The sequence below is a fragment of the Ixodes scapularis genome, unplaced genomic scaffold (assembly GCF_016920785.2).
Source record: "Ixodes scapularis isolate PalLabHiFi unplaced genomic scaffold, ASM1692078v2 PGA_scaffold7__128_contigs__length_106722199, whole genome shotgun sequence".
Classification (NCBI taxonomy): Eukaryota; Metazoa; Arthropoda; class Arachnida; order Ixodida; family Ixodidae; genus Ixodes; species Ixodes scapularis.
The window spans coordinates 93,968,264-93,992,971 of record NW_024609882.1 but is presented as its reverse complement, the minus strand read 5'-3'; positions in this window follow the sequence as shown (position 1 = coordinate 93,992,971).

Below are 24,708 nucleotides of genomic sequence, written 5' to 3'. Positions count from 1 at the left end.
TGACTTCAGCGCGTCGAATTAAACTAGTTTCGCCGCCAAGTTCAACCTCACATGGTTCAAAGTTTAGCGCTTGATAGGGGAGGGGGATGGGGCAATCGGAAGATGAGGAAAGATTGGATTAGAAGACGCGAACATTTGTCAGTTATGTTTTAAGGACCGAAGTATTTTCCTAAGGTCGAAAGCGTAATATATTCTCAATACAGCGTTTCAAAAACGGAGCTTCTTTTTAACTTTCTTTTTTTTTTTTAAATGGGTCTGAAAGCATAATAGACCACTGCGTTCCTCTGCTACTCGACCGTGTGAGAGATCTTGGCAGCTAGCTAGATATGCGGTGAAATAAAGGTGGCACCTGCTTGATGCCGAGAAATATTGCAGGCTTTGGCATCTTAGGAATAGTAACGCAATATCGTGCGATATTTTGAGTCGCCCAGTAAACTTATCCCCGCTGAGACAGTAAACAATCATTGTCTTGCTAATACTCGTGTGCGTGCTGCGGATGCTCCGTCGCGCCGGGCGGTTTGTGCACTAAATTAATTACATTTTTTTCAGGACTGATATTTCCGAAATAACTGGAGCTTCTGATAACCGAACCTACTTCGAAATTACCCCGGTCGAGTTGAAACCTTTATTGTAATAGGTGGTATACACTGGACGCCACATCGGAGCTCTCTGAACGCTGCGCATGCTCAGAGTGAACTTCCGCTTATGGCCAGAGGACACCCCTTTTATGTAGAGTAATGCTACATGCACGACGTCGTGCAGCTCAACCGGAAGTTGCTGTACGGACGACGCGCGTTGATGTTCTTTGATCGGACGACCCGAATCCTGGCCATAATGGCAGAGCTTCGCTCTGCCAATAAAAATTACTGCAGAGCCCTCAAACAAATATTTTCGCCCATCATGACCTAACCAACCTCGCAATTCACGAGCTTGCTCGTGAATATGCGACCAGACTCGCGCATTATGTATGCAGCCTCGCACATTCAAGAGCAGGCTCGTGAATTGTAATTGGGTTTTGTGTGTCAAGTTCACTTTTTTTTTTTTTGAGGATGGTATTTGATTTGTTTTCATCGCTTATCAAGTTCATTCACCACAACGGAGTGCGGTTTCTCCTTGTGAATTAAAGGAAGATACTGTATATATCACCAGAACAAACCGATAAAACTCATGGATATATATATATATGTTAACCGGAAAAGACTGAGAATCTCTTCCCCAGATAAAAACTGAAAAGGTATGCCATGTTTGAAAACAATATAACTCCCAAAGTCCTAGGTATTAATGCTCTCAAACACAATTGCAATCGTAAACGTTCGGTTCAGCGTTCCTTTATGACTAAAAAAATCGACTTTTTTCAGGCAGAAACATCTTCCACTGCCACTGGATGGCACCAGGTGCTTCGAAGGCGTCAGCTTCCTCTCTGCCATGGAGCTGATGTACGCCACATGCTGCTGTCTCAAACTAAAGTACCCTGCTGACTGTGCACTGTGAATTTGCTTTGGAAAAATGTATCATATGGACAGTTCTAATTCCTTCAGGTGGTGGAATTGTCAAGTGGATATTGCATTTCATGAAGAAATAAATAGGCGATTTTTTGTCTGGGAAGCAGCAATAACTGCTAAATAATTTTTGACAGCGTTAATGACATAATAGGCCGTTAGCAATAAATTATGTAGCTAATCTGTTAGCCACATAATACATACATAATGCATTCATACTGTTAGCTACATAATACATTCATAAGAGAAGTTTGGCCTACTTTTGAATGGTGGCATGCTCTTCAACGTATTTCTGGCAAAGCCAATTTGGCTAAAAATTAGAAATTTTAAAGACTGTAAACGACTTTATTTTCACAAGAACCTAATTTTCGCGAATTTCGCGAATCGCCTACAATTTGCAAAAACAAAAAAAAAAAAGGTCCCGCGAACAAACGTGGTAAAATCTAAACAGATTGGAATCTATATTGAGATCTCACTGCATCGTGAAAATTAGAACCCGCAAATTATTCCAAAACTTCAACTTTGACCTCAATCGCGAAATGATGAGCCATCGAAAAATAAGTCGTTTACAGTATATATTATGGTAGAAGTAAAAAAGTTCAAATTCTGTTTTCCTTTGGCAATGTGCAATGTTTCCGAAACTTAAAGGAACACACCAACTGTTAATTACCTCATAAAAGTGCTAACTTGTCGGTGACCGAACGACAACTACAACATGTTGCTAAATGCAACAATTTTGTGCGCTACGTCATGGATTGATGTAATCTCCAGACGTAATACAGTAGCGTGTTCCTTTGGTGAGTACTGTACATATACAGGGTGTTTTGTTTATTCTTACAGATTGGTTTAAAGAAAGCCATGAAAGCTACACTTATGCGGTTTCTGCGAGTGAGTTATACGCCCATGGGGACATTATGTGGGTGGCTAATCTTTGCGATTAGTCGGCTAATTAATTAAAATTTGTTAAATAACTTTTTAATTAGTGAAAATAGACATATGGTTCCAATTAGAAACTTGGTGAGCGTTATCGAAAACCACTAAATCAGTCATTTTCAGAAAGACTTTCAGCGCTTGAGAAGCGTAGTACTGTATTAAAGTTACCACTCGTGGAGCACATACAAGGCTAGCTGTCGCGGTAAGGCGCCTGCGTGATTTTTCTGTCTCTTATCTAGCCCCAGCCTTGTACCTGCTCCACGAGTAGTAACTTCAGCGCACTGTTGCTCTTTTCACGCGCTCAAAGTCTTTCTAAAAATGACTGATTTAGGGGTTTTGGACGACGCTCAGCAAATTTCTAATTAGAACCACATGACTAATTTCACTAATTAAAAAGTGAATTAACGAATTTTAATTAATTATCCGACTTATCGCGAACATTAACCACCCCCATAATGCCTGTTGAGCGTATAACTCACTCGCCCAAACCGCATAAGTGTAGCTTTCATGCTTTTTTTTTAACAGATCTGTAAGAAAAAAAAGAAAACACTCGGTGTAGCAGACGCATAACAATTCCTCAAACGTATTGCAGTATTCCCATGTAAATATTACGGGTTTCATTCAGCTTGGTCACACTGTCGCTGAGGCATTGCCAATTACATTAAGCAAAGTGTCTAACTTTCGGCAGCAATTCGGAAAGAAATATGTTTTGTAGAGCAGCATATTAGCGTTAGGGTTTGTGTTTGTTTGGCACGTTGAACAGCAACCTGGAACATGTTGTACCATGTTTGTGTTGAAACCTAGAACTAAGAAAGAAAAAGGCCTGATGTTAATGTGCTGCTTTCTAGACACCCTTATTTACAATTCGCTTGGAAATGTTCGTTGTTCACATTAATTGGATGTGCTGCAGCAACTGCATGACCTGTTCGGGAGGACCGTTTCGCTGTAAATCATATTATTTTGTTGCAATATAATAAAAGAATCAATATGAATCTGGTATTCAAATATATTGTCATAGAGAACCAATACTACAACGTGCGCATCCTACGGTGCATGCAACTTATATTTTAACCCGCCTTACTGTCACTCGGCTTCAAATGCATGAGCCCTTGTTCTACAGGGGCACATGAATATACCTGTGACCGGGCTATGCTTATCAGTTAGAATAAGTAATATGAACCAAAAGACATGAATGTTCAGCATTCTAATAATAACCACAATATTCTGCTTAAGCACTTCAGGCAAGTTTTGTTTTTGTAATATTGCATTTACTGGTACTGTGACTTCCTTTTTTAACCCAAGTATCGTTGTGTACAACCTTACTAGGCAGGCGAGCTGGTTAATATGACATTCTACAAACCGAGATGGAGGCTACCAAGACATACGTCTCAATCGAGACGGATGTGTTCGTCCTTCTTTGTAGCCTCCGTCTCGGGTTGTAGAATGTCTTAGCGTTGTGTGCTGACACAAGATCCGAAATGTGAGCAGTTATTAGAGAGTTTTAGTAGATCGTTCCGATACCTCCGATAGCCCCGATAACGATACTGTGCATGCGCAAGGGAGGCGGTGGCGGAGTATCGGGATATCGTTATCGGAGTCATGGGAACGATCTACTAAAACTCTCTAATACTGAGAACTGATGCCAGTAAGCTGTATCGTTTTTTTTTTTTTTTTTTTGTGTACAATCACAATCTGTCTTGATGCAAGGATCAGACTTGGAGGCTCATGGTGCGTGCACGGACTGTATAAATTAAGAGCGTTTGTCTCGGCTTGAAAGTATACAATAGACAAGAATTAGAATTCGTCCAGATTGGATTACTAACCAATAGAGAAGTTAAAGAAGGAGCCAGGAACTCCTTAGCTTCTGTTATACATCTTCCTTCAAAAAATCCCACCCATTATTTAAGTGCTCTTTCTTTCAGGCGACTTGTGGCAATGAACCCGCAGGAGGGGTCTCGGCAGTCGTCAAGAGAACTTTTTCTGGTGCATCTGAAGTTGCAGAGAGCCCTCCAAGAGTTCTCGAAGTTCTAAAAGAAGTGGAAAGAAACTTCGGCGCCTGTTTAGATTAATCTTTCTTTTCTATTGTTAATATTACAATTTGTTGTAGAGGCCAAGTTGTTTTTTTTTTTTTTCGAGATGTAGGATGTCAGCATAATTTTTGGTCACATTTGTTTTAAGAGACTGCTCAATTTGATATTTTTTATGGCTGAGCTGCCCCAAAAATATTTGCGGCACGAAATGTAATGCATTTTTTTTTCTTATTGTGTATCTGTTCTACTAATTTAAAAGAAAAATAAATGTAAATATTTTTGAAGCAGCAAACTGTTCAGTCTTCTTTGCAACGGTTCCGTTGCTATGGTTTGGAACCAAAAGGACCAAGCGTGAACTTAGTTTCATAAGGATTTTTTACAAATGTTTACCTGCCTTTATCCCCGTCACTACATGTACAGTGCTCTCTAAAATTGATGTAGCATGCGAACACATTCTCATGGCATTCCTGGCTGTTCTATTGAGTATATATGTCACAGATTCATTGTTTTGTTTTCAGGATAGTGCTCGCATTAGATACGACAGTTCAAATTTTCCATACAAGTTTGGGGAACATTTGCGCATTGCTGGTAATTTTATGTTGCAAAGACTTGTATCAAGTTGCGCCTGGTCACATATCACCTTTTTCAAGGAGGAGCTTGGCGTGGTGACATACAAAGCCCGGATGTACTTATGAATAGCGGCAGTAACATAAAATGGGGCGAGTACTATCACAAACAAGAATGAACTTTTTCCGTACGTACAAGAAATGTAACCTGCGTCGTTTTGGACGCATTAGAACATGTGATATACTTCGTAAAAATGATACATGGTCTGGCATGGCTCGCAACAGAACATGTGCTGCTGTGTGCCACGATGGTACATTTCCTGTAACATACAGTACTTGTTCCGTGATGATGGTGCATGGAACTTGTTGTGGCTGCCCATAGAGCAACAACATGTCCCGTACTAAAGAAGTATGAACATGTTCTGTAGTCCGGTAATACAGTACATGTTGTGGCAACAAGGTTAGCATGTATGTGTCCCATACTTTGACAGGAGTTTTTCTAACAGTGTAGGATGCCTACATGTTTCCGCCGCTCCGCTGTTTAGGGTGGCGACAACGTTTGTGATACCTGTTGCCGACAAACCAGTGTTGCCTACCTCGTTACCATGGCAGCCTCCGCTGTTTCGTCGGCTATTTTGTCACACTCGCCAGTCGTGCGCTCGCGCTACTCCGCAAATCCTCGTTAGGGCTAGGGAGCGCCCACCGCTCTCGTTCCGACGGCGAGGTTTCGGCGTGCAATGCCGGTTTGTTGCGTTCCATTTTGTCGAGGGGATTCACGTTTCGATAAACGCAACGCATACTTCCTGCTCGCAACTTCAAAGTACGAAACACCCGAATAAAGAGAGCGACAGCCACGACGACCGCCATCCCGCTGAGCCTCCGACTCGTCCGACTCCTCTTATGAACGGAAACGGAAGTGGCCTCACAGTGTTGCCGGTGTGTCGAAACTACGAAAACTCAACGTTGTGTACGTTTAGCCAAATAAGAGGTGGGTCAAAATGGCGGTGGGAGAGGATCTGGGAAAGGGTAACAAGAAGTTGGCGCCACCCTAAAACGCAGCGGAAACATGTAGGCACCCTAGGGGTTCCGCGTTTCGCCGGTGGCGCACTGTAAGTGCCGTCACATTCGATACAAAAAGCACTGTCACTCGCTTTGAATATCGGATTCCCAGCGATATCTCTTCAGCGCTGTCATTCATTAACGCGTTGTGTATTGCAAGGGCGAAATGAAAGTTAAACACATCGTGCACGGGAGGCCCGTAGTGATTGATGACGTCTCGCCGGAACCACGCTAGGGTGAACAACGTGCCACGCGCGGTTTCCGAGAAATAGTGAAACGTGCATAAACGCGAAATAAAATTAGTTTCTTCGCACTACCATACTCCTTACGGAAAAAAAATGCTGCAACAGACTGACGCGGATGCCTCGCCTTTTATGAGCAATGCGCATGCTTTCGTGCGAGGTTATCAGTCGATTCTTAAAAAGCGAGGAGTTGGTTGCTGACGCTCCCTTTGGTAACCACCGGTACGCCGGGAGTATCAATTCCGAAGCGGAATAAATTCATCACGCTGTCTGAGCAGGGCCTATCGCAAAGAGCTATAGCCAGGTTAAGCGGCCGTCCGGTGTCAACCGGGCGACAGTGCGGCGACAGAAAAGCACCCCGAGTGACGACGCTTACAGCGCGCCACCGGCGAAACGCGGAAGTCCCAAACGCCCCACGTCAGAGTTGAGGACATCTTAGTAAGACCCGCACCCTCTCACCCAGGTGTGTTTTCATTAGTTCTCAAGGTCCCTCCAGGGGGGGCAGCCTGTATCGATGGCCACGCGTTCCGACATTCGGGTTTCATTCCGTGCTGACTGTACAGGTCCCGCTAAGTAAAGCGGAGCGCCGGATCGGCGACCGAACTGCATCGCTGCGCTATCTAGCAGCGCCGGCTGGAACTGATAGGCTACATCTGCGCATGCAAACGTGCCTCCGCTGGAACTCCGTTTTTGTCTTCCCACCCGCACGTTATCGGTGGTTCGAGCGGCGCAACGCTCTTCCTAAAATCGACACCTGATAGCGCAAGCGGCGGTGCTCATCGACAACACTCGCCCCTCTCTCCCACTTGCCTTCAGTGTTACCTCCCCGTGCGTGCCCGAGCCGAACACCTAGCGGTGTTTATCGGAATTGCGTTTGGCAGCTCGAGACGCCGGTAATGCGAGGATCAAACAAGAAAGACGGAGGACACCGCGACCGGCACGCGCGCATGCGCAGACGGCACCTATCAGTTGTAGCCGGAGCTGCTAGATAGCGCGGCGATGCAGTTCGGTCGCCGCTCCGACGCTCCGTTTTGCTTTGACGGGACCTGTACATTGCGGGACGCCACGTGACATTCGTAATTGACCATCAGCCATTGCTGGGAATTCTTTGGATCTGAAAAACAAGTACCACAGATTCTTTCCCCCCGCATGAAACGCTGGTGTCGGAAGCTAGCGGCGCATGACTACGACCTTACGTTCCGGGCCGCAAAGTTGCACCAGAACGCTGATGCACTCAGTTGGTTTCCACAACAAGAGCGCATAGAAGAATCCCTACTGAAAAAAAAATATTTGAAATTTAAACGGGTGGGAAACTGGTCGACCCGTTTGAATCAAATGAATGGCGAACCTGCCGATCCATTTGGATCAAGCGTGATTATGGGATACGGGCACCCGTTTGATATGGTACCCGTTTTGATACGGGTGCCCTTTTGACGAGGCAGGTGACTTGACATGTAAACGTGCCATTCGGTTAGGCAAATTATTTGCTAGCCCTAAATGAGTATCGTCTAGAAGATTGGTTATCTTAAGCTTATTTAAGACGTCCCGAAACTCATAGACCTATTTCTAACATAAATGAAACACGTGAAATAAATCGTTTTCGCGCAGGTGCTTGCAAATGGGCAGGAAAACAGACACAAAATATCGTTTTCAATTCATTTAGAAGTTTATTACAACTAATTCTGTAGAGAAGTACAAACGTGCAAGCGATCTGTGAAATGTGAACAGGCACTCTATATTTTTATACAGCCGAGGTAATTTCAGACTATATGGCAAACTTTGGGAGGAATTATTATCCCGGCAGCCGCGAGATTAGATGCTGCATAATTCTATGCCCAATCTGGAAGAGTACGCGTAAAAGAACGGTTAATCGTTGCCAACAAGTAGGTTGCAGTGCACTTACCATAATAATTACTGACTTGAAAGATGTAATCGAAAATACAGCTCGACGCGGTCAAAGCACGACAACCACACAAACACAAAAATGAGAAGGAAGGCTCCTTGAAGTTTCAACACGATGCTGCGCACAAGCTGTCATTTTCCGAACCCAACCAAACCGCAAGAATTACTGACTTTTTTTAAAAATCGCTTATACCGGAAACACGCATAGGACTTTTCAAACACTGATAGCTTTGGCGCACATCCAATACGTTGTCGAGAGACATCCTATTAAGATCGCAGGGTTAGTCGTCAGATCGAAGCAGGTAGGACGAGCGAAGTTCGAAGTGCAACTGAAAACAAGCAGACAAAGAAAAAAGCGGCTCCCAGGGCGACCTTCCGGATCTCGATGCTTATCAACGTGTAGCTCACGCGCTGCTGCGGGTCACGTGACAAAGCTGACTAGAAAGGAGGGAGGCGGCGAGGTCAAGGTGCAGGACACCGGGACACACCCCAACATTCTACAAAAAAAAAATAAAAACGTTGCAACTAGTTTTTTTTTTAATTTCTTTAGTGCAGTTAATGTTAGGAGAGGGGGGAGGGTGTGAACCAACGGTTGTACCGCTGTACACGGGCTTTCCTCCTCTCTTCAAACTGCCACAGAATGTTGACTACGCCGCGTTTTCAGCCTCGGAAAGCAGGCGAATTTTTTCAGCACGCTTGAACGCTGGAAATGGCGCGCGCCGGCCTGAAGCTCGGCTTCCGCCCGAGCGAAAAAAGCACCCAGCGCGTGCTCGTAATTTGACTGCTGCAGCAGCGGGCCTGCTCTTGCAATGCTCGATGTTCATGCAGCCACGTGTTCGCGCGTTACCTTCGCTGTGTCTTGAATAGACCGATCTCACCAAGCGTTTGGCGCATGCGCGAGGCAGCCGTAACTTTAATTCACAGGAGTCAATTGGCCGTGCACGAGCCTGTTTGTGTCCTGCACGCGCAGAGCTCCAGAAAGGTTGTCGCACGCGCAAAAAGACTAAAGTTCCCTCGATGCATTGCGGCAGCGGTGGCGCAGTCAAACTGGTTGGTGAGATCGGTCTATTGAGGCGAAACGGAGTGAAGAAGTACATTCTTTCACGCCGTCGCATCCTCTGTGACAGAAATTCGAGTTGAATAAGTAAATTGAGGCAACAAAGAACGCCAAAGTTTTAAAACTCTGTAAAAAAATATCGGCTCGGCAACGTCGTGTGTTTACGTAAAAAAACAAAATGTTCATTGTTGCAGTATAAGCGAACATCAGCATAATCAAAAGATACATATAATTACTTGCATTACGCGGACGATTCTAAATCGATGAACCGGCGCTCCCGGCTTTCCCGAAATAGGCCGCCACTGCTAAAACTCGCGTGCCCATGCCCCCGATCTGTACGTTCAGTATTAAACGGGCTCCGGAAAGCCGTTTGATTCAACCGGTACAACTTGCCGGTCACCGGTCACCCGTCTGTGGAGCATGGTCACCGGTTTGAGCAAACGTGCGACAACTTTGCCCAGACGAGTGACCCATTTACCCAGACAACTAACCCGTTTGCCAAAGAAGTGACCTGTTCGCCCAAATAGGTGATCGTTATGGCTCATGCGGGGGACCTTTTGAGCCATACGGGCGACCCCTTTGACAAACTGGTGGCCGGTTTGGCTAAACTGTTAACCGTATGATCCAGTTTACTTTCATATAAGCGCAATTTTTTTTTTTCAGTAGAGATTCTAGGGCTTTGGGGACATTCTACTGTTCAAAACATTGCAACAACCATCCCTGACAGCAGACGTTATAGCAAAATTAACAGAGCAGGAGGCCATGCTATCAAAGCTCTACACAGCGATACAAGAAGGTTCGGAGCGGCAGGTGAAAGGCGATGACTTCAAACCTTACCGCAGAAGAGCCACGAAACTGGATATTCATCGCGTTTGCATCACCTGTGGAACAAGGGATGTCATTCCTACAGCTGCACGGGAGCAAGCGATGAGCCTGGTTCACGCAGGACATCGAGGAGTAGTAGCTATGAAGACTTGCGCTCGGTGTTACTTGTGGTGGCCAGGGTTAGATGAAGACATTCAAACAACCGTTGGATCTTGTTATCCATGCCAGCGTACACAGAGGAACCCAGCAAAACTCCATATTCGGCCTGGCCTCAACCTTCGACATCATGGCACACACTGCATCTGGATTTTGCAGGTCCCGTGGAGGGACGCACTTTCTTGGTAGTGGTGGATGCCTTCACCAAACGGCCGGAGGTACGTCAAGTAAGCCATCCTACGTCGGCGTCAGTCATCGATGTGCTGCGATCCCTGTTTGCGACGTTTGGAATTCCGCACAAAGTAGTGTCGGACAGCGGCACAGCTTTCGTCTCTGCTGAGATTGCAACGTTCTACAAGAACAATGGGATTCAGCACGTCACGTCTGCCCCGTACCACCCTGCCACTAGTGGGCAGGCAGAACGTCACGTGGCCGAACTCAAGAAGGCACTAGCACGGGAATTATCTGGATTAGTGAACCTACGGCTGTCAAGGTTTTTATTCCGCCAGCACTGCATTGTCCACCAGACGACAAACATGACCCCGGCTAAGGCAGGGTTCGGGAAGGAATGACTCTTCTGGAACAGGTTGTACCTACCAAAGCTACAACAGCGAAAACAGAGAAGTTACACAGAAACCGCCAGCTGCAGGCGGGAGGACATGTCGTGATCCGACAGTTCCTGAAAAAAACCTGAATGGATATAAGGCACATTGTTCAGAAAAATTTTTCCAGCTCGTGGCTGGTGCAGTGCAGTAAAGAGACAGTTCGCCGAGACTTGAACCAGATTCGGAAGTGTAACCACACGCAAGAAAGTAACGACTCGAAGTCATCTGATGAAGAACCTTTCCTACGCAAATCGAGAAAAACGAAACGTCTGCCCGCAAGGTACAGGAACTCCTCATAGAGGGAAGAGGTGTCACGTCCACTCGTGTGTACAAGCACCAGCGACGGAACGAGAAAAACGACGACGACTCTTGCACGTGCGATCTTTGGGGCGATCGGGCGCCATCCACCTCAAACGTTTTTAGGATATGTATTTTTTATGTAACCCGATGTAAATGGGCATGTACAGTCATTATTCCAGCTAGTAAACACTTTGTTAACCAAACCCCAAAATACATTCGCTAACTGCAGCTTTGAATACGGCGCTAACGGCTCTGCCGGCAATAGAAGCGTGAATGTGAATCTGTTCCAGCGATGTCGTGAGTACCAAAGATTGATAAAAGTGTGAAGTGCCACAGTGGGGCATGCCAACTTTATTTTGATGATCAACACGCGATGAGACGTGAACTGGTTGGGTTATTATATGCTGACGAAGGCTTTGATTATGGTGGAAGATCTTATATTATGAACACAGGCGAGATACTATTCTACGGAAGGAGAGGTTACGCAAGCTTAGGGCGGTCTCCATTTCTGTTACATGGATGTGCTATGATAATTATGTAATATTGTAACGAATGACAATTGATGAGGCGATGATAACTGAAAAAACTAAGCGTTTAATGGGGCGAACCTGTGCCCAAAACAAAAAGGGAAGAGAAGAAAAGAGCAGAGGGTCGCGGGCGTCGATGACGGCGAAACCGCAGAAGCGAGCGCTGGTGCGGGTCTGACTGCGGTTAGCCACGCGGAGCCCCTTTTGTACAGGCGTGGGCTTCTCGAACAGTCGGCGTAGAAGGTTCGAGCATAAAACATTCTAACTTCGAACATGCAACAGAGTTCTCGAATTTACCAGAACAGTAAATTGTAAGAATAAATAAAAGAAGTGTCGCGCCCAGGAATCGAAACCTTGCGCTTCGCGTGGGAGGCAAGCACGATAACCGTTATGCCACGGACACGCTGTTCACTTCGCCAGCTACGCGCGCAGCATTACTCTCCCCTTAAAAAAGTGCATCGCCCCGATGAAACGCGAAATGAAGCAAAAAAAAAAAAGAACGGCAAACTAAAGAGTCATTTAGAACACATAAATGCACAGTCCAATCGCGCATAGTACGGTTTCAGGCGCACGACGTGGACAACTTCAGGTCGGGGTGGGCGGCATGAATATGTTCCTGTTTCGTCAGCCATCACCTCGTAGTTCAGATACCTGAGTCGACGAAACACTTTGTAGGGTTCCAACTAGCACTTCAGGAGTTTCTTTCTGAGACCACGGCGGCGGATCGGTGTCCATACCCACACCCTGTCTCCGGGCTGGAAGTGGACGTCCCGGCGACGAAGGTTGTTGCGACCAGTACTGACACATCGTTGGGCTTGAATGCGGTGTCGAGCGAGCTGGTGGACTTCTCCTGCCTGTGGGCAACCACATGGGCGTCGTCGCTTCCGTCGACAGCCGGTTCGTGTGGTAAGATCGCGTCCAGCATTGTTGTTACCTTGCGACATGGAACGAGTTGGAAGGGTGTCACTCCGGTGGTCTCTTCCACGGCCGTGTTGTAGGCAAATGTGACGTATGGCAACACCTCGTCCCATGTCTTGTGCTCCATGTCGACATCCCATAAAAAAATGGTCTATGGTCGGCTATAGAGAATCCTTTGTATGGCCGGCTATAGAAAATAGGCCCAATTAGCTATAGCCGCTTCTATGGCTGTCTATAGCTTTTCCTATGGTCTCCCCTATGGTTGTCTATAGGTTTTTCAATGGAAATTTGGTTATCGAATTCTGTAAGGTTTAATCTATGGGTCTCTTTAGAAAGTATGCTATAGCCGCCTATGGCTTTTCTTTTGGTTCCTTTGGCCGTCTATAGCTTCTTGTAAGGTCTTCTATAGAGATCTCTGTGGCTTACTTTATGGATTTTTTTAGACTCCGTGCTATAGCTGCCTATGGCATTTCCTATGGTTTCTTTAGCCGCCTACTTCTCTTTGTATGGTCCGCTATAGCTCATTCTATAGCTCGTCTTATGAGTCTATTTACCATCATGCTATAGCTGCCTCTGCTTTTTCTTTTTACCGCAATCGTATGAAATGTGAAATAAATTATTTGTTGTCACTGGAAATCTTTAAAAAAAAACCTTGTAAGACGTGCCGAACTTCATAGCCCCGTTTAAAACAAAGAGCTAACATTTCACCAAAACAACAACAAAAACAAATGCACTCACTCAGGTGTTCGCAAAAGCACAGGCAAACAGACACAAGGAATTGTTTTCAAATCTCCTAGAAGTTTATTACACACAGCCCATTCTGTAGACAAACACAGACTAACCAATCTCTACTATGTGAAGAGGTACTACTGAGCTGCTATACAACTGAGAATATTGCAAAGGAAACAAGAACCAAAGGCAATTCCTGGGTAGTGTCTAGTTCCCCGGCAGCCGGCCGAATTCCTCCCCCCCCCCCCCCCCCCCCCTCCTTCGCCCCCGAAATTCTAGTGCTAGTCGCCACTCATTGGTGTTGCGATTAGTTTATCAAAAGACGTTTAATCGAGATCGTTTCATCAACACGTGACGTTTATAAACAACTCAAAATATGTTTTTTTTTTATTTTTTTTTGTAATGATTTGCCAAGAAGTGGCGTGAGCGGGTGGGCTGAGTCTGTGAGCACGTGCCTCAGGAATACAGGCGCGACGAAATGTCCCTGCAGCGTGCAATTCGCGTAACGAGTGCCGACTAAACTTGTGTCCAGGAAACGTGTATCCACGAAAAGGTGTCCATGAAACATCTTTTCACAAAACGCAAGGAAAATAAGAATGTCATTATTCAAACTACAATTTTCACATGATTTCAGAGAGCTAATGGCAGGCGGCTGGGGTAGAATTACGGGGAAATTATTCTCCCAGCTGTCAGAAGATAGGCACTGCCAGGAGATAGACACTACAGAACGGTCAATTGTCGCCGAGTATGTTGCAACGCACTTACGTTCAAAATACCGGACTTGAAAGATGTAATCCGAAATATACGTCGACACGGGCACTGCAGACCAACCACTCAAACACAAAACCGAGAAGGAAGGGATCCGTGAAGATTCACCACGATGTAGCACAAGCTGTCATTTGCCGAACCGAACACTGAACGCACCACAAGAATATCTTGGGCTTCTCTGAAGAAATCGCTTGTTGCCGACATACGGGTAGGACTTTCGATCGAGATACCTTTTACCGCGAAATCCACAGCAGCCCCGCGTGCCGCACGACACGCGGGCCGCACGCACGACACGCGGGCCGCACGCACGACACGCGGGCCGCACGCACGACACGCGGGCCGCACGCACGACACGCGAAGCTAGGTCCGCAAGCACGACACGCGGGCCGCACGCACGACACGCGAAGCTAGGTCCGCAAGCAGCCTCATTCCGGCATTGACAGCGGCTAATGCGTCATCCGTCAAACCACGTGAACACGCTACTTCCGTTACATGCGCACAGAGAGCGGAGTGAAGCGATAAAAAGTCTACGGTTGATTGGTCCGCCGAGTCCGCACCTTCTACAATGCTTTCAGCTTAGGGAGAGAGAGAAAACAGAAGATTTGAAAAGCAGAGCTCCTCAAGGCCAGAACGGGGGTGCGATCACAAACACTAATCTTCAGGGGCATACTAACAATGACCACAGCGAGAGATTGTGTCACTTACATCCGGTTGACAGTTCGAGCCAAGATTGATAGTGCAGTGGATGCTATGTGTGGCCTTGGGCTTAAGGCAGGTGCCGTGTCCAGCGTTATCACCAGCTTCGAGACAGTGGTCACGGGACCCTAACCGGAGACATGATTGGCCTCAAACACGCATAGCGTCTACTCTGCTGTCACTACTGAGTGAACAGGACAGCTCCATGAAGGACCCCCAGCTTTTGGACTTCTTTCTAAAGCTGCACTTCCCAGAAGTGACCCAAAACGAGGCAGGTTTGAAGATATCATATTTTACGCCCTGTAGCCCACATTATAATTTAAAATGAATAATTTATGGCGAATACTTTTGTTTTGCGCAGGAGGTCCACAAATAAATAAATAAGTATATATATATATATATATTTTTTTTACCAAGCATTTTTGAATTATGTGTACACTGTTAGGTTCGCATTTTTAAACTTCAATTTTGGGAATCTTTGCATCGTTGTGGCATTTATGATTGCGTGGTTTAAGAAATTTGTGCCGTAATGCGTTTTTCATCCGTGAGTTCAGTCTATATCACTGCCATCAATCACAATCTCTGAACACCATGATGACAGATGGTGGGGATGTGTGCTCCAAGAAGCTCCAATGACTTTAATGTCTCATAATTTAAAGAAAAAGAAGAACAATTAGCCACAGCGCTTGCTGATTTGTTGAATTCGCAGAAGAGAGAGATGATAGGACGCACCTAGAGTAGCGCATGCCTAATGATACTAATTTTTTTCGGCTGTTATTTGTGTATATTTCACCGTTCTCGACATGGGCGTTGACGGACATTGCACCGCTGCTTACGCCCCTGCCGGGGTAAACTTCTCTGTTCTCACGACACTCTATCGCGCTATAGACGCGTCGATTTATCGCTCATGAAGTCTCGAGAGAACTGTCAATTGTTTAGTCAGAGCAACGACGCAACAAACGCGAAGTGAGAGACGACTGCGCCTTACTCTGATAAAATGTGACCGTGGGACTCTCGAGCAGCGTTATCTTGCTGATGATGCAGGACGCTGCTTTGTCGTTGAGAATCTTTGCCCTGCGAACGCCGGCGAAAACGTTCCAGTGCTCGGCGTACCCTAGGCAGCAACGCCTGTCAGCGACCACCCGCGCAGCATCGTAACGTTTAAGGAGCCTACTGGCAGTCTGCGAGCGCCGACGATTTATCGTCGCGAATTGAAGGGGAGCATTTTATGAATTCCTGCGGCGAACATGAAACACCGCGAACATGAACTCCCGCGAACGTAACCCCCGCGACGGCGAATCGCCGGCGCTCGCAGACGGAGGGTTCCGATGTTGTGCAAACGGTTGTTGGACGACGCTCCGTAGGGTATACGCCGGGCGCTGGAACGGCTTCGAAGCCATTCGAAGGGCAAAGGATTCGCGACGACCAAGTAGTGTCTTGCATCTTCAGTAAGCTAACGGGGCTCGAGAGTCCCAAGCTTACATTTCCACAGAGCGAGCGCGGCCGGCCAGATCGAGGCGCAGTCAGCACTCGCGTCGCGATTGCTACGTCGTTCCTCTACCTACACCGATGACATGTGCACCTGCATCCGAAACCACCCTCTCGAGACTTTATACAAGTCCAATAGACGGTTTTATAGGGCGATAAACCGTCGTGACAAGAGTAAAGCTCACCTCTGTAGCGGCGTAAACAGCGGGTTATGTTCGTTGACGCCGCGTCGAGAACGACAAAATATACACAAAAAAAAAACAAAAAAAAAATTAAATATATTTAACACAGCAGGCAGAAAGAAATACAAACATGGCAGGGACTCGGACAAGTAGAAGTCGCGCTACGAAATACATATACTTACAAAATACACTGGAAACGACAGATAATTAGAGCTGAAAAACGTAATATTGAGATGACGTCAACGCCGAATTAAGGCAATGCGCAGAGAAAGCAGCCGGCAAAACTGCAATAGTCCTATAGGCAGCTAAGGACGCCTTTGTGATCGCGGGCGTAGAGCCGCGGCGACGTACGCCCCGTTAACCTGGCTGAAGAAAATTATCGCCCCGATCGAGCGCCATGAATGACTCACTTCCACTTTCGCACATCTGCAGTAAAAAAAAGAAAAAAAGGTCGCAGGCCTATAGCTTAAGCAAACCATTAAGCCGACTAAAAAAATTGGATGGTCGCGAGTCTATAGCTCGGGAGACATACATCCCTCTATAGCCGGCTAAAGCACATTGTAAGGTCGGAGGCTATAGCTTTGGTGACATAGAACGCTATTGATTCTGCTAAAGAAAATTCAATGGTCGCGATTCTATAGAATTATGGACATACACCGCTCTATAGTCGGCTAGAGCACATTGAATGGTCGGAGGCCTATAGCTTTTGTGACATAAAACACTATAGAGGCGGCTAAAGAAAATTCGATGGTCGCGAGTCTATAGATTTAGGGACATACAGCACTCTTTAGCCGACTAAAGAGCATTGAAAGGTCAGACGCCTATAGCTTTGGTGACATGAAGCGCTATGGAGTCGGCTAAAGAAAATTCAATGGTCGCGATTCTATAGATGTAGGGACATACACCACTCTATAGCCGTCTAGAGCACATTCAATACTCGCGAATCTATAGCATCAAGGACATACATATTTCCATAGCTCCCTAAAGAATATTGAATAGTCGTGAGTCTATAGCTGCATAGTCATAAATTATGCTATAGCCAGGTATAGAAATCGGAATGGTCGAGATTCTAAAGCTTTCTTTCTGAATTATTTATCTTCCAGTGTATTGGGTGTAAATTTGTGTTTTTTTTTCCGGGTGTATATAATTATATTAATTTCCGCATCTTCCTCTTTAGTCTCAAACGTTAGGAAGATAGCACTATTGAAGGAGACACCAGTAAATGTGTGTTGCTAGTTGAAAGAACTGTGCTGTCTGTCCTTGTCCTTAAGTGTTTTTATTCTTTCTTTGACTCCCGTAAAGCTTTGAAGACACATTTTTCTATAGGTGGCTCTAGCGTGTTTTATGGTTTGTTATGGCCGACCATAGAGGGCCATGGAAGGTGATAGCTCACCATAGAATTTTCCATAGACGTCCATAGACCATTTTTGTATGGGATACATGAAGATCATGTCGGCGATGATCTTGTTGAGTCTCTCCGTCAGCCCGGTGGTCTGCGGGATTTAGGCCGTGGTGTGACGTTGGCTGATGTGGCTGAGACGAAGGATTTCTTGCGTCAGCTGGGCCATGAACGATGATCCACGGTCTGAGATGAGAACTTCAGGAGCGCCGTGCCGGAGGACGATGGACTCGATAAAGAAACTTGAAGACTTCTACAGCTGTCCCTGAAGAAAGGGCTTTCGCTTCGGCGTACCGTGTGAGATAATCTGTGGCGACAATAATCCATCTATTTCCTTGCGCCGATGGTGAGAAGGGACCAAGTAGGTCCATTCTGATCTGCTGGAACGGTGCGGTCGGGAGAGCAATCGGCTGCAGGAGACCTGCAGGCTGCATCGGCGGTTTCTTGCGTCGATGGTACTTGTGACAGGACCATGTGTAAAGGCGAACGGTCTTCGACAGCTTGGGCCAGTAATACCTCTCACGAATTCGGACCAGCGTACGGCTGTAACCAAGGTGTCGTGACGTCGAGTCGTCGTGGCAGCCTTGAAATATCTCCACTCTGAGGTCGGTAGGGATTACCAGCAGCCATGTCGAGCTGTTGGTTCCGAAGTTCTCCCTGTAATGCACACCTTGTCGGAGGAAAAAAGTCGGCAGGGCTTTCGAGAAGACACGGGGGACGGTACACCCACTTCTTTCGAGGTGCTCGATTAGCGCGCGCAACTCAGGTTCGTCTCTTTGACGTCGTGCGATGTCATCGGTGTTCACTTCGCCTAGGAAGCACTGGTCGTTATGGTCGTCGCTGCTGCCGGAACGTGTTTCGATGGGGACTCTGGACAGGCAGTCGGCGTCGCTCTGCTTGCGGCCTGACTTGTAGACCACAGTCATGTTGAACTCTTGCAGTCGTAGACTCCATCGAGCGAGGCGTCCTGACGCGTCCTTGAGGTTCGCAAGCCAGCAGAGCGAGTGGTGGTCCGTGACTACACTGAACGGGCTCCCGTACAAATACGGACGAAACTTCGTGATTGCCCAGACGACCGCAAGGCATTCTTTCTCAGTCGTGGAGTAATTTTTCTCCGCCTTGGACAGTGTCCGACTCGCATAGTCCATAACTCGGGCGGTGCCTTCTTGCACTTGAACCATCACCGCGCCAAGTCCAGCGTTACTTGCGACCGTGTGAATTTCGGTTTCCGCATCCTGCACCAAAAAATCTAAGAAGAGGAGTCTGCAGTCGCCGCTTCGGCTCGTCGAATGACTGCTGCTGCTTCTCGGCCCATTCGAACTTCTCGGCGTCCTTTGTGAGTTTTGTGAGCGGTGCGGAAATCCTAGCGAAATCCCGAACGAAGCGCGGATAGTAGGCACATAGTCCAAGAAACCGTCGCACGGCCTTCTTGTATGTCGGCGCTGGAAATGCTGCGACGGTGCGAGTCTTCTCTGCGTCGGGGCGAACGCCTTCGTTACTAACCACGTGACCTAAGAACTTGAGTTCGTCATAGGCGAACCGACACTTTGACGGCTTCAGTGTGAGTCCGGCGGTCCGTATGGCTTGGAGAACAGCTCGGGGTCGTTGCAAGTGCTCGTCGACGTCGCTGGAAAACACTACAACGTCGTCGAGATAGACGAGACAGCTCTGCCACTTCATTCCTGCCAGTAAGGTGTCCATGACACGCTGAAACGTTGCTGGCGCCGTGCACAGTGGAAAGGTCATCACTTTGAACTCGTAGAGTCCATCCGGCGTGAAGAAAGCTGTCTTCTCTCCGTCCCGTTCGTCGACTTCGGTCTGCCAGTAGCCGCTCTTCAGGTGCATCGATGAAAAGTATCGGGAGTGCCGCAGCCGGTCTAACGTGTCGCCGATGCGGAGGAGTGGATAGACGTCTTTCTTCGTCATCGATTTCAGCTGCCGGTAGTCCACACAGAGCCTAAGCGTTCCGTCCTTCTTCTTAACCAATACGACTGGAGAGGCCCACGGACTGCTTGAGCGTTGGATTATGTCGTCATTAAGCATCTCTTGAACTTGCTCCTGGATCACAGCCCTTTCTTTAACGAAGATTCTGTACGGCGATCGATGCACAGGGCGCGCGTCGTCCTCGGTAACGATTCGGTGCTTCACAACGGCGGTTCGGCGCGCCTTCGACGACGTCGCAAAGCAGCCACAATATTCGGCGAGGAGGTTAATCAGCGGCTGTCGTTTCGGGCCCGGAAGCTTGGGGTCGATGTCGAACTGCGCTGCCGACGTACTGTCTTGCTGAGGTGGCGAGGATGCGTCAGTAATTGGTGCGATTTCAACGGAGTTTCGCAGTTCCTCGACGTGGCCAACGGCTGCATCTTTCGTGAGGTGTTGCGTTTCATTTCGGAAGTTCGTCACGAGGGCTACAGTGCGGCCATCCTGAGGTTCAGCTACTCCTCTTCCGACGCCCATTCCTCTTCCTAGAAGCAACTGAGGGCTTCCCTCGAGCAGAACTTCGCCGCAGAAACCTTCGGTGACCCCGACGGGCACGAAGACACTCGAGCGCGGCGGTAAGTTCCCAAGGCTTGCGATTACTCGGGCCGTAGATGATGTCGCTTTGGGCTCCTCCGTCGGTGAAACAGTATTTAGTAGCGTCAACCGGTTTACTCCGACGTCGATGACGGCGCCATACTCGCAGAGAAGTTCATTCCGAGGATAACGTCCCAACCACAGTCTAGCAGAACGATGAACTTCACAGCGCACGTCTCACCATGGATCTCGACGCGGGCAGTGCATCTCCGAACTGGTGTCATGAGGGGCCCACCGGCCGTTCGTATCTGAGGGCCTTCCTACGGCGTTTTCACGTTTCTTAGGCGGCGTTAGAGCCTTACACTTAAGACTGAGTAGTCTGCTCCGGTGTCCACGAGTGCCGATGTGTCGTGGCCGTCGATAATAACGTTTAGGTTGTTGGACACTGAAGAAGAAGCGTCGTTTTGGTGCGTAGCGTAAGGAGATGGGAGCGCTCCGGTCGTTCTTGGAGGCTCTTTACTTCGGTCGTCTTCAGCAACGTCACCTCCAGGCGTGGCCGCACTTAAATTTCACGGCGACGCAGGGGAGACAGGCTCTCTCGGCGGGGTCGTGGCGCTCGAGACGCTGAACGTCTGGGCGACAGTGAGCGGAATTCACGGCGGAAAGTAGGCGTTAAAGATGGCGAACGTGGGAGGTACTCCTCGATGTCACGAGGGCGTTCGTCGTACCCTGGGCTCGGGTCGTTCGCACGGATCCCGCTCAGCCCCAGTTGTCTGTAGGGGCATCGACGGTAAATGTGGCCGGCTTCCCCACAATGCTAGCACAACGGGCGTCGAACGGCCGTCCTCCACACGTAGGTCTTTCTTGGCGCAGCTTCTTCTGGGCGGACGTGCGCCCCCGATCTTCCTGGTGTCGGGAATACTGTGGCGCTAGAGGTCCACGTCGGGGAGTCGCCACGTATCGATGCCGGGTGGGTAGTGCTCGTCGGACCATTGTGGCGTAGCTTACTGCGGGCTCCTCTGGTGCTGCGACGGTGGCAGGAGCCTCCGGTTGGATTGCCCGCTGAACTTCTTCCCGGACAGCTTCGGCTATTGCCACTGAAGCCGGTTGATTGGCAGCTGGCAGCAGCTTCCTGAGCTCTTCTCGGACGACGTCGCGAACTATCTCGCGAATTTCTGTCACGCTGTAGCTATGGTTGAGTCCCGATGGCGAGAGGGCAGCTACGCCGGGATGCCGCTGGTAGTGGGTTGCCCTGGCAGGTATGGCACGCTCCATGTTCGTCGCCTCGGTGGCCAATTCTTGAACGGTCTTTTGTGGGTTGCGTACGAGTCCACCGAAAGTGTCGTCCTTCACGCCGCGCATGAGAATACGCCACTTCTTTTCCTCGGTGTGCTGAGGGTCGTCGCGGGAGCTCCGGCGTAGGACGGCTTCTACGAAGCTCGTGAGGCTCTCATTGAGGCCCTGGGTCCTGAACTGCAGCAAATCTTCGGCACTCTTTCTTCGGTGTTGATTAGCGAACGTACGCGGCAGCTCGTTCTTGCAAAGCTGCCATGAACTCAAGGAAGTTTCGTGGTTTTCGAACCAGCGCCTTGCAGTTCCCTAAAGCGAGAAATAGAGGTTCTGCAGGCGCTGTTCGTTACTCCACCCGTTGTGGCGAGCCACGCGCTCGTAATGGTTGATTCAATCTTCGACGTCCTCGTAGCTCTCGCCGAGGAAGGTAGCAGGCGTCCGCGGAGCGACGGGCAGGACGACGACGGGCGGGGTGGTCATCGTCGGGATGTTCTTCTTCGACTTCTGGAGCAGGAGTCCGGAACCCGGGAGTTTGACTTTGGTACGGCGGCTTGCTCGGACGTCGGCGTCTTCTGCGAAGGGTAGCCTTCCAGGGCTGAGCAGCTCACTTGGCCGGAATGTCTTCGGAGTGGTACGCTTCACGGACATAGAATGCAAATACACGGCACCTCCACCAAAATGTAACGAATGAGAATTTATGAGGCTATCATAACTGAAGAAACTAAACGTTTAATGGGGCGACCTTGTGCCCAAAACACAAAGGTAAGAGAAGAAAAGAGCAGAGTATCGCGGGCGTCGATGACGGCGAAACCGCAAGATCGAGCGCTGGGGCGAGACTAAGGGCTCATTCACACTGGAAGCGGATCCGCGTTCGCAAAGCGGTTGCGAACGCGGTTGTATAAGGATTCAGTACAATTGCACGCGCACACGATGACATCAAATGCGCGTGCAATTGCACTGGATCTTTATACAACCGCTTTCGCAACCGCTTCGCGAACGCGGATCCGCTTCCAGTGTGAATGGGGGGTAACTGCTGCCAGCCACGCGGAGCCCCTCTTGTTCACGCGTGGGCTTCTCACACAATCGACGTAGACGGTTCGCGCATAGAACATTGCAACCGCGAACGTGCAACAGATTTCACGAATTTACCAGGACAGTACATTGTAAGAATGAATAAAAGACGCGTCGCGCCCAGGAATCGAACCCTGGCACTTCGCGCGGGAGGCAAGCACGGTAACCGTTAGGCCACGGCCACGCTGCCCACTTCGCCAGCTACGCGCGCGGTAATATGAACGGAACAGAACAAGTTTGAGCAGCTTCTAGTGATTATGCAATCGTTGCACCGTGGTCTCATATAGGGGAAGAATACTCAAATATACTGCGGACCAATGTTTTGCGCATAAATAGTTTGAAGGACAATGGGGCTAGTAAGAAGTTTCTTTTCAGGAAGCCTGATTTGCGGTTAGCCTTTTTTAATTATATGTTTAATGTGAATATTTCATGACAGGCTGTTAGCACTTTGAACTCCAAGATATTTATGCGAAGAAAAAGATTCCAGTGCGATAGCTTTTATATGGTACAAGGTACAGGTGTTATTTTGACGCGAAACTTTCATCGCTTTGCACTTGCTAATATTTAATTTTGTTTGCCGTTGATTACATCAACGGGAAACACTGTCAAGTTCAGATTAGAGTGAACGAACGTCAGAATTGTTAGTTATTCAAGAATTGATGACACAGTCGTCTGTGGAGAGACCAACTGAACATGGGAGGTGCGAAGGGAGGTAATTAATATGTATTAAAAACAAAAGAGGGCCTTGCACTGAACTTTGTTGTACACCAGAAGTCACAGGAGAGGGGTGAGAGTTAGTGACATTAACGTGAACAAATTCAGAACGGTTACCTAAAACGATTTGATCCAAGTCAAAATACGGAAGTCAATGTTCAGAGAACTGAGTCTGTACAATAGGAGCCTGTGTGAAAGCTTATCAGATACTTTCGAGAAATCGAGAAATTTAAAATGGTGCAGTCAGCCGGAAATAAACGATCAAGGTATTGATGAGGGTCATGTGTAAGTGTTAAGAGTTGTGTTTCGCATAATAGTTTTCTGAAGCGGTGTTGAGCAGGAGAAAATAATATATGGGAACTGAAAAAATTAATGAGATGAGAATAGATTCTATGTTTTAGAATTTCGCAAGGAGCACTGCGAAGGAATTTCGGCAAAAATTACTTGGGCTGGATATCTCTCATTCTTTATGAATATGAATCACCCTCCCCAAATCCAGTCTTCTCGTAGCATATCGAGCTAGAGTGATTGACGAAATTGGTCTGTTAGAATATCAGAGGAATACATAGTAGTTTTATGAATAAACTTAGAGTTAAGATTATCAATTCCACACGATGACGATAGCTTAAGGTTGGCAATAATATTCACGATACCGGTACATTGTTTATTATTATAACTCATAGCACGAAAATTGTGTTGAGGAACATCCGGATGGGAAGACTTGGTTAAATTCAAAAATGACTTTGCGAATAATTCGTTTAGCACAGATGCACACCCATTCGACGCTACAATGCTCAGAGTTGAGAACACTGATAGCTTTGCTGCAAGGAACATTGTTTTGTTTCTATTTGAGAGTCTCCTGGGTGACTGGGTGCTCCATGGGGAGCGAGTATTGTCCGTACACAACGCTAACAAAATACACCAAGTCACCAAAAAAAAAAGGCTAAATTCACGAATAATGGCTCAAGATTCAGCTGTAGCATAGTCAATAATCCGTTTGATTTGCCCTGAAAAGTGACGCTTTGGAACATTAAAACAAAATGGAGCAGTGAACGATCACTGAGACCAGGCAGGTACATACGTGAGAGACGATATAAGCTGGCATGACGTCGTCAGCACTAGGTCCACCATTCCGGCCGAAGAACTGGTAATGCGTGTGGGCTGTGTAACAACCTGAGTGAAGTTAAAATCCGCGCAGATATTTAAAAATCATTGGATACCGCGGAAAACGTGCGTAC